The 15,216-nt window shown below is 41.6% G+C and overlaps 1 protein-coding gene across 8 annotated transcripts in view; it reads right to left on the reverse strand.

Annotated features, from left to right (window-relative positions):
• Window positions 1-12,898, reverse strand: part of mical3.L (microtubule associated monooxygenase, calponin and LIM domain containing 3 L homeolog) — a 168,153-nt gene extending 155,255 nt beyond the window's left edge. For 4 of the 8 annotated variants that reach the window (XM_041585917.1, XM_041585915.1, XM_041585916.1 and 1 more), the window contains exon 1: window positions 12,627-12,896. The gene's annotated coding sequence lies outside the window, so the exon portion shown is untranslated. Of the gene's footprint in view, window positions 1-12,626 lie in introns of all 8 variants that reach the window. The other 4 variants (XR_005966189.1, XM_041585913.1, XM_041585918.1 and 1 more) reach the window with 4 other exon arrangements.
• Between the last annotated feature and the right edge of the window lie 2,318 nt (window positions 12,899-15,216).

Consider the following 15,216-nt stretch of genomic DNA (forward strand, 5'->3'; position numbering starts at 1 on the left):
CTAATGCGTCAGCCACTAATAGACTAGCCACACAACATAAAAATGCCATGTCTGGCCTTGGCCTTAGTAGCTTGTGTATTAGTGGCTAGTCTATTAGTGGCTGACGCATTAGTGGCTGACGTGTTTCTCTAGCTAGAAGCGATGTAAATTAACCGGTTAAATGGATTCTGCTATGTGTGAGTGTATAAAGACTGGACTGCGCTGTGTTCATCTTACAACATATTTTTATTTTAAAGGATCAGTAGATACAGCATGGCATCAAAGTACAGGTATGGGATCAGTTATCTGGAAACCCATTATCCAGAAAGCTCCAAATCCAGGTTTTTAAAAATGATTTCCTTTTTCTCGAATAATAAAACAGTCCCTTGTGATCCAAACTAAGATATAATTAATCCTTATTGGGTTTATTTAATGTTTAAATGATTCTCTAGTAGAGTTAAGGTATGAAGATCCAAATTACGGAAAGAAACGTTATCCAGAAGACCCCATGTCCTGAGCATTCTGGATAACAGGTCCCTTGCCCGTATAACTAGCAACAGTTCATAATTTGATAAATGTTTGCAACAGCAGAGGTTGACGGAACATATTCTCTACTGGCTTTACAGCTTGTGAATCACCCAAACTGTCACAGCGAATAACAGGCAGTTTCCATTAAAGGGGCGGTTCCCCTTTAAGTTAACTTTTAATATATTAGAATGTCTTATTCTAAGTAACTTTTAAATTGGTCTTCATTATTTATTTTTTTTATACTATTTTTGAATGAATGCGAATCGCGTTTTTTCATTTTAGCCGGCACAGAGTGGGGAGATTGGTCGCCGCAAAAACGAGGCGATTAGTCGCCAGGCGACCAAATCTCCCCAAAACGCGTGTGGCTTGACCCTAAGGCTACATATGTATTGTTATTGCTACTTTTTATCCCTCATCTTTCTATTCAGGCCTCTCCTATTCATATTTCAGTCCCTTATTCAAATCAATGCATGGTTGCTGGGGTCATTTGATGATCCTGCAAACTGGAGAACAAAAAGGGGCGGTCTGTGATGCAAAGGGGGGCGGAGCCACGCAGTGATGCAAAAAGGGGCAGAGCAACATGTGTGATGGACAGAAACCTGAAAAAAAAGGTAAGTAATGAGCGAATTGGGGGCGGGTCAAGGCCTTTTTTAAAGGGATACTGTCATTGGAAAAAAAAATTTTTTTCAAAATAAATCAGTTAATAGTGCTGATCCAGCAGAATTCTGCACTGAAATCCATTTCTCAAAAGTGCAAACAGATTTTTTTATATTCAATTTTGAAATCTGACATGGGGCTAGACATATTGTCAATTTCCCAGCTGCCCCAAGTCATGTGACTTGTGCTCTGCTAAACTTCAATCACTCTTTACTGCTGTACTGCAAGTTGGAGTGATTATCACCCCCTCCCTTTTCCCCCCAGCAGCCAAATAAAAGAACAATGGGAAGGTAACCAGATAGCAGCTCCCTAACACAAGATAAGAGCTGCCTGGTAGATCTAAGAACAACACTCAATAGTAAAAACCCATGTCCCACCGAGACACATTCAGTTACATTGAGAAGGAAAAACAGCAGCCTGCCAGAAAGCATTTCTCTCCTGAAGTGCAGGCACAAGTCACATGACATGGGGCAGCTGGGAAATTGACAAAATGTCTAGCCCCATGTCAGATTTCAAAATTGAGTATAAAAAAATGTGTTTGCTCTTTTGAGAAATGGATTTCAGTGCAGAATTCTGCTGGAGCAGCACTAGTAACTGATTCATTTTGAAAAAAACATGTTTTCCCATGACAGTATCCCTTTAAGGGTATTACAAATTACATTGCCTGTAAATCTGTAATACCGGCCCGGCCTTGGCAGGTGTTTTACCGGCTAGGCCGGTAAAATACGGGCCGGGTGGTCCACGAGCCTAAAACTGGCCATACACCGTAAGATCGGCTCACTTGGAAAAGTTGCCAATAAACAGCCAATTTTGATGGTTCAATAGTTTGCTCCTGGGCCAACACCGTTTATCTTCCGTGACTTCACTCCTCCATTGTAAATACCCCCACCATAGTAGTATAGGAATTTGACTACATTGCCTTCAAATAGCGAGTCCTTCTTTCGACACAGTGTCCAACACATGACAGGCTGCTGACGGACGCTGTGCTGTTCTTGATAAGAGTGGAACGTGGCTGGTTCCGTTGATAAGATTCCCCAGTGCAGCATTTACACAGGCACTAGAGACCTTCATAAGAACTTATTCTATGTACTATGACTAGTACCGGAGGGTATGGAATGCGTGGGGTGGATCATTTGAGGGTCAGTATGTACCAATTTTTTATCTCGTCAACTTAATAAAAAATAAAAAAAATTGACTTTTATAATGAGTGGTTCACGGGCTTGTGTTTTAATCAATTTTTGAGAGTGCCCTGGGAGCCGGGGTGAAATCCCAGAACCTATATTCCCCTGTGTGGACTGGCAATTTGGACTGCCCCTACATTTTTCAAAGAGGTCCTGTAGAAGTCAATGGCAGAGATCCTACTTGCAATTTGCATGATAATCCAAACATTTCAGGCTTTTCTAACGAATTCACAAAAAAAAAAAACAGATTTTTTCAGGCATCAAATCCGAAAAATTTGGTATTCATGCAACAATCCGAAAAAAATCTTTGTTTTCCCCGAACCAAATATTTGTGTGATTTTTTTAAAGGGGTGGTTCACCTTCAAACAACTAGTTGTTTTTAGATAGATCACCAGAAAGAAAAACTTTTTCCAATTACTTTCTTTTTTCTATGCGAGACCGGTTTTCTAATATTGAAGTGTAAAGTGTCATTTTTCACCTTCTAAAGCAGCTCTGGGAAGGGGGGGTCGCCGACCCTGTAAACTTTTCTAAATTGATACATTTCTTATGTTTGTTCCTGCTGAGCAGAATCTCTGGGTTTCATTACAGGCAGCTGTTAGAATTGATACAATAGTTGCTGATACTTCAGAGATGCTGCTGAGAAATGGATCAACTAAATGTTGCAAAATTGTAACAGTTCAGAGTCTGCACCTGAATTACTGAACTGCCAGACTCAAACACCAGAGACACGAACATTCAACTTAAAGGGATAGTGTCATGGGAAAAAAAGATTTCAAAATGAATCAGTTAATAGTGCTGCTCCAGCAGAATTCTGCAGTGAAATCGATTTCTCAAAAGAGCAAACAGATTTTTTTATATTCAATATTGGAATCTGACATGGGGCTAGACATTTTGTCAATTTCCCAGCTGCCCCTGGTCATGTGACTTGTGCCTGCACTTTAGGAGAGAAATGCTTTCTGGCAGGCTGCTGTTTTTCCTTCTCAATGTAACTGAATGTGTCTCAGTGGGACATGGGTTTTTACTATTGAGTGTTGTTCTTAGATCTACCAGGCAGCTGTTATCTTGTGATAGGGAGCTGCTATCTGGTTACCTTCCCATTGTTCTTTTGTTTGGCTGCTGGGGAAGGAAAGAGAGGGGGTGATATCAGTCCAACTTGCAGTACAGCAGTAAAGACTGATTGAAGTTTATCAGAGCACAAGTCACATGACTTGGGGCAGCTGGGAAATTGACAATATGTCTAGCCCCATGTCAGATTTCAAAATTGAATATTAAAAAATCTGTTTGCTCTTTTGAGAAATGGATTTCAGTGCAGAATTCTGCTGGCGTAGCACTATTAACTGATTCATTTTGAAAAAAAATGTTTTTCCCATGACAGTATCCCTTTAACTTAGATTTTGGATAAACAGTAAAAAATAAATAATGTAAAGTAATTGAAAAAAAGTATTTATTTCTGGGGAACAATCTGAGGACAACTGAACTGAAAGAGTGTTTGGAAAGTAAACAACCCCTTTAATGATAAATAAGGGTAAATCATGAATTCTAGTTTGGTGGGACTTTTATTTATTTAAAACATAAGAAAAATTTGGATTTTGATAAATAACCCCCTGAATGTCAGTTCTGCAACACATTTAGCAGACCCCATTAGCTTGAGGCTTTGGCCCACTGCCATTTACAGTCCAATATGAGAACAACGCAGAGAGAAGTGTTGAGAACTGTTCCTTTTCAATAAGAGACACAAGCAACAAAGAGTTTTAAGAATAAGATTTTGTGTTGCATCACTGGCAAAGTTTGGGACTTGGTATTTGTGTTTTTTAACATTTTTTAATCTTTTAAGCCATTGTAGTGCCACAGATTGTAAAATCTACAGATTCTGTCATGGGGAAAACAAGTTTTTTTTCAAAATGCATCAGTTAATAGTGCTGCTCCAGTAGAATTCTGCACTGAAATCCGTTTTTCAAAAGAGCAAACCTATTTTTTTTATATTTAATTTTGAAATCTGACATGGGGCTAGATATATTTACAGTTTCCCAGCTGCCCCCAGTCATGTGACTTGTGCTCTGATAAACTTCAGTCACTCTTTACTGCAAGTTAGAGAGATATCACCCGCTCCCTTTACCCACCAGCAGCCCATCAGCGGAACAATGGAAAGGTAACTAGATAACAGTTCCCTGGTAGATACGAGAATAGCATTCTATAGTAAAAATCCAAGTCCCACTGTGACTCCTTCAATTGCATTGAGTAGGAGAAAAAATTGCTTGTCAGAAAGCAGTTCCATCATGAAGTGCTAGCTCTTTCTAAAAGCACATGACCTGAGATGGCTGCCTACACACCAATATTACAACTATAAAAAAAGTTGGTTCAGGAATGTCGAGTGGATTATTTGCAGTGTAAACAATGCAATTTAGAAATAAAAACGAAATCATAAAAATCATGACAGAATCCCTTTACAGCCTTGTATTGTCAATGCCAAAGATGATTCCGGTTTCCTCTTTGATTCAATCCATGTTCAAAGACCACCAACATATACAGGGTTATATACATTGCCAGATACTCTTATTTGAAGAAGTTGCCCAATGAGCAGATCAGGGCCCAATTTGGCCACCCTCGTGCTGGGTCATATAGGGGGGCCAACGATCGGACCATACAGAGGGGTCTAGAGGTCTTCTAGTTGAGGACTACATCAACACGTACTTGCGGCTTTCGTCAGATGGGCAAATTAAATCGGTTCAACTGATAGGTGGACAACTTTTGGCCAGTTTTTTTAAAGCGTATTCACTATATTTACAATGCGGACTAGAGTCCTGCGCGGAACCAATTTCTAAGAGCCGGATACGACCCAAACCTGCATGTTTACCCACTTTGATCCACTACCCGACCCGCAACTGCCTTATCCGCAACCTGCCGACCACCATCAAACAGGAAGGGATGGTGCTGCAAACCGGAAGTGATGTCATCAAAAATGGCCGGGGACAGAAACAAATTTTGTAAAACTTTAAAAGGAGTAAATTATAGACAATATTACAGAAAATAAGAAATTTAGATGAGACCAGAAGCCCGACCCACGGCTATACCCGCACCTGAAAATCTTCCCCTCATTCCGCAGGGTGCCCACTTTTTTGCGGGTAACCCACGGGTATCCGACCTGCTGCAGGACTCTAATGTGGACTATCTACCCAGACATGAGCTTTTTTAGCAAGTGCCCACAGTTCATGTTTAAATTATCATATCCATTATTATAATTAATAGGGATGCACCGAATCCACTATTTTGGATTCGGCCAAATCCTTTGCAAAAGATTCGGCCTAATACCGAACCGAATCCTAATTTGCATATGCAAATTAGGGGTAGGAAGGGATAAAAAAAAAATTTACTTCCTTGTTTTGTGACAAAAAGTCACATGAGTTTCCTCCCCGCCCCTAATTTGCATATGCAAATTAGGATTCGGATTCGGTTCGGCCGGGCAGAAGGATTCGGCCGAATCCAGCTGAAAAAGGCTGAATCCTGGCCGAATCCCAAACTGAATCCTGGCCGAATCCCGAACCGAATCGTGGATTTGGTGCATCCCTAATAATTTATTTATACACTCGCCTACACATCATCCATCGCTTTAGAGCATTCACATTAAGATGTCTGCGTGTTATTGTACTTAATGATGAATGCAACTTGGAAAAAAGAATCTAATAAGCACTAGGAAGCCCGTTTAGAACAACAAATCATTTAATGGTTGTCTCTAGGAACACTGAACTGTTGTAGGATACACAGACAACAGGACAATACTACTCACTGACACGGGGCTGAACTTTTGTATGGAAATAGCCCGGGCCCTTCAGAGATCATAAACAAGCACCGTATAGTGTGTTTAACAGCCCTGTACTTGCCAAAGGACCTTGTGTATCCCGAGGGTTAAAAATAGACTGGTGACAGCAGAAAGCCCAGCATCTGATTTCTCCCAGAGGATGAATCACTTGAGGCTTGATATGCGCCCAACACCCAACCAGCACCCGCCCAGCACCCAACAGCACAGGGAGCAATGGCAGTGAGAAGAACCCACTGCAACAATTATCAGTTTGGGATAAAATGCTACACGTATTGAATAAACAGTACAACTCCTATTAGTTACACACATTCAAAAGGAATTCATTTTGGAAGCTTTTCATGAAAATCCGGCCACAAATGGTCCCTAGAGAATTCGAGTGTCGCCCATGAGACAAGGCTGCCCCGCGGATATGAATAAATACGAATATCTCCAGTGATAACGCTCCTTGTATCAGTGTAGTGATTGTTTATGGCGGCCAGCAGAATCATAAAGCCTGCTCATAATGAAGGTATACTTTCCCTTTAAAGGGGTTGTTCACCTTTAAAATTAACTTTTAGTATGACGTAGAGAGAGTGATACAATTGACAATTGGCAATCACTTTTAGGGTTTTTGAATTATTGCGTTTTTTATTCAGCAGCTTTCCAGTTTGCAGTTCCGGCTATCTGGTTGCTAGGGTGCAATCTACAATAGCAACCATGCACTGACTTGAATAAGAGACTGGAATATGAATAGGAGAAATAATCTATGAGGATTATTTACTAAAATCCGAATTTATCTAAAATTTTATTTCTAAAAAAAACAAAATCCCATGCCCCATTTTAGCTTATTTATTAACAAATCAGACCATGGAAAAACGTTAAAATCGAGCGAAGCTCTTAATCACTTGGATTTTTCAGGCTTTGCCCCATATTGCTTGACTTTAGGGATGCATCGAATTCACTATTTTGGATTCGGCCGAACCCCTGAATCGTTCGTAAAGGATTCGTTCAAATACCGAACCGAATTCGCATATGAAGAGTAGGGGTGGTAAGGGGAAAACATTTTTTACTTCCCTGTTTTGTGACAAGTCACATGCTTTCCCTCCCCACCCCTAATTTGCATATGCAAATTAGGATTCCGATTCGGTTCGGCTGGGCAAAAGGATTCAGCTAAAAAAGGCTGAATTTCTGAACTGAATCCTGGATTCGGTGCATACCGACCTGACTTGTTTGGGCTTTTTTCCCCAAAAATCGCTCTATTTTTTATGCCCAAAGACACCTAAAAAGTCATATTTTCGGGCTAAACCCAGCGCAGACCACAAAAAATTGAGATAGGTGCCTCTTCCATTGACTTATACAGGACATCAACAGGTCTGAGATAGAGGATTTTGGATTTGGGCTTTTTGCATCATCGGGATATAATAAATCTCAAAAATTTATCCCTCTAAAAATTTGAGTTTTCTAGTGAAAAAAACTCAAATTTTTTGAGATTTTAATAAAAAAAAAAAAAAAAACCCTAAGGAGGTATATACGAGATGTATTCAGGTACATTCAACTGCTTTTCAGTGGGGTTAAGAATAATGTGGGTGCAAGTTACAGGAGCCTGGGAGAGGGCTCCCCAAAAAAAGTCAAAGTCCCGTTTGTAGGTTATGGAGAGGACTTGCAGGGGGGTGGTTAGGGTGGATTATGGCTGGAGTTTCAGAATAAGAAGATGTAGTTGAGACATGCCAGCCCAAACCATGCATAGGGCATTACTATTTTCCATTGGGGCCCCATACTACTTAATGCCAGGGCTCACTTCCCAGGAAGAAAAGTTGACCAAAGGGCTAACAATTAGGAACTCCATTAGGGGGGAGCCTGCTAACTTAATAGTATGGAGGGGCTCATAATTACTTATGGTGGTCCCTGAGGGGGTGGAGGCAATAAGGCAACTGGCAAAAAGCCATTCAAGTTGACATGTATGCAGAATATTTGGACATTTTTAAAAGGAGATCCATGAGGACCCCAGCGGAATGGGGGTCCTCTGCCTAAACTGGTGACTCCACAAACCTGCAGTTTAGCAATTTGCTTGTCTGGCCCTTTAACACTTTTTGGCCCATGAGTATGACCAGATCTACCAGACAATCACTGAAAAAAATAATAAGAATATTCAACACTTTTCTGTAGCAGCCCCTAGATTTGTAGGTCATTCATTCTCTAGGAAGATGTGCAATGAGATTATTATGGCTCCGGGCGCAACATGCATTGTTTGGAATAGTCAACAGCCCAATGACATTTTACCAACTGCAGAGAAGCTTGCAATCTAAATGACAATTCGTTCATCGATATATACTGTCAGCATTTGCACTGGCATTTAGGGGTGCTTCACCTTTGACTTAACTCTTGGGGGCCTATTTACTTAGTTCGAGTGAAGGAATAGAGGAAAAAAAGTTCGAATTTCGAATGGTCGAATATGGCTACTTCGACCATTGAATGGGCTACTTCGACCACGACCTTCGACTTTGAATCGAACTTAAAATCGATCGACTATTCGACCATTCGATAGTCGAAGTACAGTCTCTTTAAAAAATACTTCGACCCCCAACTTCGCCACCTAAAACCTACCGAGGCCAATACTAGCCTATGGGGAAGGTCCCCATAGGCTTCCTAACAATTTCCTGATCGAAGGAATATCCTTCAATCGATGGATTAAAATCCTTTGAATCGTTCGATTCAAAGGATTTAATCGTTCGATCTAGGGATGCACCGAATCCACTATTTCGGATTCGGCCGAACCCCCGAATCCTTTGTGAAAGATTCGGCCGAATACCGAACATAATCTGAACCCTAATTTGCACATCGACCCTAGGTAAATGTGCCCCTTAGTGTTTTAATGGCTTCTACAATCTACTGTACTTCAAGGTTCCAACAGACGCAGCCTGAAACGCAACCACGGGAATAAGATGTTCTGTGTAACTGGTAAACACAGCACAGTCAGGTGGTTCAGTCCAACCCAGAGAGACTGGAAATATATTTGTTCCCTACTGGGACTCACACTGCAAATAAGCCCAGTCTCAATGCTACAAAAACATTATCCTCAACTTGTTCAGTAATGGATCTGTAACTTAAATAAATAGAACAGCGGGACGGGCAGGAAAATGCTCTGACGCTTTATAAACAACAAAGGCTGATGCACCTCGGCCTCATACAAAACATTTCTCCGGCGAGATCTCCAGAGATACAGGGAGGAGGCGCATTTATATTAACCAGCACCAACGTGTTATTTTGCATGAGGTATAATCTTACAAATTAGCTGTAACTGCATAACAATGGAGCCAGAGTTTAAACAGCGATAAATGGCCAAACAATCTGTCCCCAAGGTCATATACATAGTGAGAGATTTCATTCCTTCACATCATGAACGTTACAGGGCCGGATCACTTGGGATTTACTGTGCTCATATTAATGCACACACTCTCTGGTTCCAGGGGTACCCAGGGCACAAATAAGCACTCACCCCAAATCTCCCCCTAACTGGCCTTCAGACTGGGCCCCCTTAGCTCATAACAAGGTTACAGATATATAGAAACATTGGGGTAAAAGTCACCCTGCTATAGTTCCAGGGGTACCCAGGGCACAAATAAACACTCACCCCAAATCTCCCCCTAACTGGCCTTCAGACTGGGCCCCCTTAGCTCATAACAAGGTTACAGATATATAGAAACATTGGGGTAATAGTCACCCTGCTATAGTTCCAGGGGTACCCAGGGTACAAATAAGCACTCACCCCAAATCTCCCCCTAACTGGCCTTCAGACTGGGCCCCCTTAGCTCATAACAAGGTTACAGATATATAGAAACATTGGGGTAACAGTCACCCTGCTATAGTTCCAGGGGTACCCAGGGCACAAATAAGCACTCACCCCAAATCTCCCCCTAACTGGCCTTCAGACTGGGCCCCCTTAGCTCATAACAAGGTTACAGATATATAGAAACATTGGGCTAACAGTCACCCTGCTATAGTTCCAGGGGTACCCAGGGCACAAATAAACACTCACCCCAAATCTCCCCCTAACTGGCCTTCAGACTGGGCCCCCTTAGCTCATAACAAGGTTACAGATATATAGAAACATTGGGGTAACAGTCACCCTACTATAGTTCCAGGGGTACCCAGGACACAAATAAGCACTCACCCCAAAGCTCCCCCTAACTGGTCTTCAGACTGGGCCCCCTTAGCTCATAACAAGGTTACAGATATATAGAAACATTGGGGTAACAGTCACCCTGCTATAGTTCCAGGGGTACCCAGGGCACAAATAAGCACTCACCCCAAATCTCCCCCTAACTGGCCTTCAGACTGGGCCCCCTTAGCTCATAACAAGGTTACAGTTATATAGAAACATTGGGGTACCAGTCACCCTGCTACTGTAACCAATTTCCCAAGCCAGATAACATAGAGGTATAACTATGACTCAGTACAAATAATAAGACAGGTAGCTCGGGCTGGAAACAATTCTCATGGAAAGGTGTTTACGCCCCATGACAGCTAACGAGGCAGATATATTCCAAGAGATGCTAATTATGACAGCGCCTTTAATGCCAGCCCCCTGCACACTAAAGAAGAAGAAAGCAGGGCAAGGCCAACTGATGTTAACCCATGATACTCAAGAAGAGGGCTGTCAAAAATGAAAAAACAACTAGCTGTAAAACTACAACTCCCAGCATTGTCAAGTCACATACCAAGGACTTTGAATAACACAGACCTTAAAGGGGTGCTTCACACTCTTAGTATGTTATATAGAATGGCCTATTATAAACAATGTTTCAATTGGTCTTCATTATTTTAAAGTATTTGCTTTCCTTTTCTGACACTTTCGAGCTTTCAAATAGGGGGGGTCACTGACCCCATCTAAAAAAAAAAATGCTCTGTAAGGCTACACATGTATTGTTACTTTTTATTACTTTTCTTTCTATTCAGGTGCTCTCCTATTCATATTCCAGTCTCTTGTTCAAATTGATGCATGGTTGCTAGGGGAACCTAGGCCCCAGCAACAAGATTGCAAACTGGACAGCTGCTGAATAAAAAAAAGCTTAACTCCAAATATAAACACAAATTGCAAATTGTTTCAGAATATCACACTAAACTACATCATACTAAAAATTAAGGTGAACAACCCCTTCAAGCTCCTGCTTCTACAATCCAACTCCAAAACTATTCCCAAGAGAGGCACAGGGAGTTGTAGATCAAACAGCCAAAAGCTGACAATCCTTTCCCTTTGCTAGGGACGGTCTGTCGGAGGAGGGATATAGGGAATAGTGATGTGCGGGCTGTCCCAATACCCGCGGGTCGGGTGGGTTCAGGCCGACTTCGCACGCTTCTTTCCAGGTAGCGGGTTCAGCTCTTCTTCGTCACTCCCCGCCCACCACCGTCAAATGGCGTCTTCCGACTTCCTGGTTTGTCTTTTATAGACTATGTGCCTGTTCACCCTGCCCCTTTTGTGATGTCATCAGTGGGCGGGTCTATAAAAGCAACCTGGAAGGCCATGGGAGGACGGGTTAGGGTCGGGGGAAAATCCTAATAGGGGACACACCTAATAGGGGACACAGGACGCCCATCCCTGATCTACAGGTCCATGTACTGATTCAAGGGAAAGTCCAAAAATGGAAAAAAATCTTATTTCATGACTACCCCCCAGTGAATTTCATACAAATCCCTTTTTGTCATTTCATTGCGCAATCACCATGTGCCCAAGTAGGGTTGACACCTTTGCCGGTGGCTAAACCCGAACAATGTGGGCGGAGCAGTGATCTTGGGGTGGGCATGATGACATCAGAGGCAGGCACAATGATGTCATGGAGCTACAATGCTGGGTTATTACATCACTTATATGCAAATGGATGGATTTCTGTCCACTTTTCACAATGTTAAAAACGGGACAGAAAGTTTGGAACGGGCAGCCCTTTGACAAACGGAGAAACCCACACGGCGAGTAAGACCAGATCCTTTATCTGCGGCTATGGGATCCGTTATACAGAAAGTATTTAAATTGCTTTTCATTTTGGCCAGATTAATGTTTCACAAGGCTGAAAACCAAACAGAAAGTTCAGACCCGAACAGGCCTTAGGAAAACCAAAGTGTTCGGGTCAAAAACCAACCAGGTGGCAAAGAGGTAGTGGGGACAGTGACTGACAACTGGGCAGAAAGGACAGGTGGAAAAGTAAAGTGAACCTGGGAAGAAGGGGGTAAAAAACATTTTCTATTTACAGTTGATGTTGGACTACAACTCCCAGCATCCTCACAATTGCACAACAACAGCTGCAGACAGTATGAGGAGGAGCCCACGCAGCTTACATTGGCCTGGGCCCCATTACTAACATGCTTGTGACATATGAACTATCTCTGTATTCAATCAATCTACCCAGTGGCATCCAGCAGCTGAGAGGTTAAACATAAACATTACAGAAGGGTCACTGATCACTCTCCCTCATCTCTCCCACCGGACTCACCTCTCACCGCATCCCGTCCTCGCTCAGCCCCGCCCGCCAAACTCCAGCCTCACAACGTTCTGAGGAGAATTCTCTGGTGCAACATTGTAACCAGCAGCCGCCGCCGCCGCCGCAGCGCTCTGACAAGGAGGCCCCGCCCACCGGGACAACACAACTGACAACCCGAACTGAGGGGACAGAAGCTAAGAGCAAAGCAATCTTTAAAGGTAGCCAATTTGGATAACGCTCCAAATTCCTTACTGAACGAAAACCAGATTTACCAAGCTAAAAAAAAAGAGCTAAAGGCAAGTGATTGTTATTTCCCCCTATTGACTTAGCAAGTGGTTCGCTCCGCAGAGTGGTTAAAAAAAAAAGCATAGAAAGGTGGTGCCAGGGAATGGGGCGGGCAACTTAAACTGACCAATGGGGGAGTAGAGATCAGGCCAAATACCGCCCACCTGTGTACGAAAATAGTTTTAAAGTGATAAGTCGGTATCAGGCACGTACCTGCCCAACTGTATGTGTGTTTGTCTGTGTGGGAGGAGTTTTTAGCACACTGGGCGCTAAAGTATGCACGGCGCTGTGTTATAGGTATAATTGGGGTATAGGGGGCATGTTACCTTATTGAGCATTTCATTATTAAATTGCAGGGGATTTTTTTTTTTAAATCTTAAATTTACAGGCCCCGCCCATACTGCATGTACCCTGCTCCTCCTAATTTTTCCTCTGGGGGCAGCCATAGAGTTTGCTCGTCTGAGTCTAAACAGCAATATTCTATTTTATTCTATTCTATTTTATTATATTATATTAGCAGCCGTACAGATTTCACTTTAATAGATGTGTGTGTGTGCAGGGTTAAGTCGACGTAGTTTTGTATGAAAATCATTTGTAAACAGGGTTGCCGCCTTTTCTGGAAAAAATACCGGCCTTCTTATATATTTATCTTTTTTCCCTATTAATAACATTGGGATCAACCATCATTTTTACCGGCCAGATGGCAACCCTATTTGTAAATCAAACAGTTTTTATTGTGTGCATCTGAGCCTCCGAATGTTGGCCAAAACTTTGGATGCACAGATGCACACAGTAAAAACTGTTTGATTTACAAGCTATTGGAGTATGGGTTCTTTTGAAATAAAACAATATATATATATATATAATATATATATATATATATATATATATATATATATATATAGTGAATAAAGTACCCCATCTTGTAAAATATAAGGATATTATAAGTCACCGAGGAGTTTCATGACCATATAAAAACACGAGGCCGAAGGCCGAGTGTTTTTATACAGGTCATGGAACTCCGAGGTAACTTCTAATATCCTCATATTTTACAACTGGGGGTACTTTATTTATTATAATACACAAGTTTCAGTGAGTCATGTGACAGAAATGACATCAGAACTCACTGTTTATAACTGATGACATCAGAACTCACCGTTTATAAGGATATAATTTACAGGATATTCATGGCTTTTGTGTATTATATATATATATATATATATATATATATAGAATATGGAGCTGCCATATTGCAGGCCTCAGTGGATAGATGCTGTCTCTCTCTCTCTATAAGTGGTGTAACTATAGAGGAAGCAGATAAGTACTACTATAGTTTATATAAACAAGCTGCTGTGTAGCCATGGGGCAGCCATTCAAGCACAGGATACACAGTAGATAGATAAGTACTACTATAGTTTATATAAACAAGCTGCTGTGTAGCCATGGGGGCAGTCATTCAAGCACAGGATACGCAGTAGATAGATAAGTACTACTATAGTTCATATAAACAAGCTGCTGTGTAGCCATGGGGCAGTCATTCAAGCATAGGATACACAGTAGATAACAGATAAGTACTACTATAGTTTATATAAACAAGATACTGTGTAGCCATGGGGCAGTCATTTAAGCACAGGGTACACAGTAGATAGATAAGTACTACTATAGTTTATATAAACAAGCTGCTGTGTAGCCATGGACCAGTCATTCAAGCACAGGATACACAGTAGATAGATAAGAACTACTATAGTTTATATAAACAAGCTGCTGTGTTGACTTGGGGGCAGCCATTCAAGCACAGGATACACAGTAGATAACAGATAACTACTACTATAGTTTATATAAACAAGCTTCTGTGTAGCCACGGGGGCAGCCATTCAAGCACAGGATACACAGTAGATAATAGATAATTACTACTATAGGTTATATAAACAAGCTGCTGTGTAGCCATGGGGGCAGCCATTCAAAGCTAAATAAGGAGAAAACAGGCACAATATATGTAGCAGATAACATATAAGCTCTGTAGTATACAATGGGATTTTTCAGAACTTATCTGTTATCTACCGTGTAGTCTGTGCTTGAATGGCTCTCCCCACGGCTACACAACAATTTGTTTATATAAACTATACTTGTGTTTCAGTGCAGGGCAACACTACATTATATTGTCATTTGTTTAAAACACTTATTTTTCAGTGTTCCTTTAAAAGAAGCATGTCTGATATAACAACACCTTTGCATTAATTGACCAGGAGCCCCCTGGGCTACGTGACCCTCCCCAGTTTTGTTTATGTCACCCTCAATGTCCTATAGACTGCTATAT

Source organism: Xenopus laevis, chromosome 3L (assembly GCF_017654675.1).
Source record: "Xenopus laevis strain J_2021 chromosome 3L, Xenopus_laevis_v10.1, whole genome shotgun sequence".
In the NCBI taxonomy this organism is placed as follows: domain Eukaryota; kingdom Metazoa; phylum Chordata; class Amphibia; order Anura; family Pipidae; genus Xenopus; species Xenopus laevis.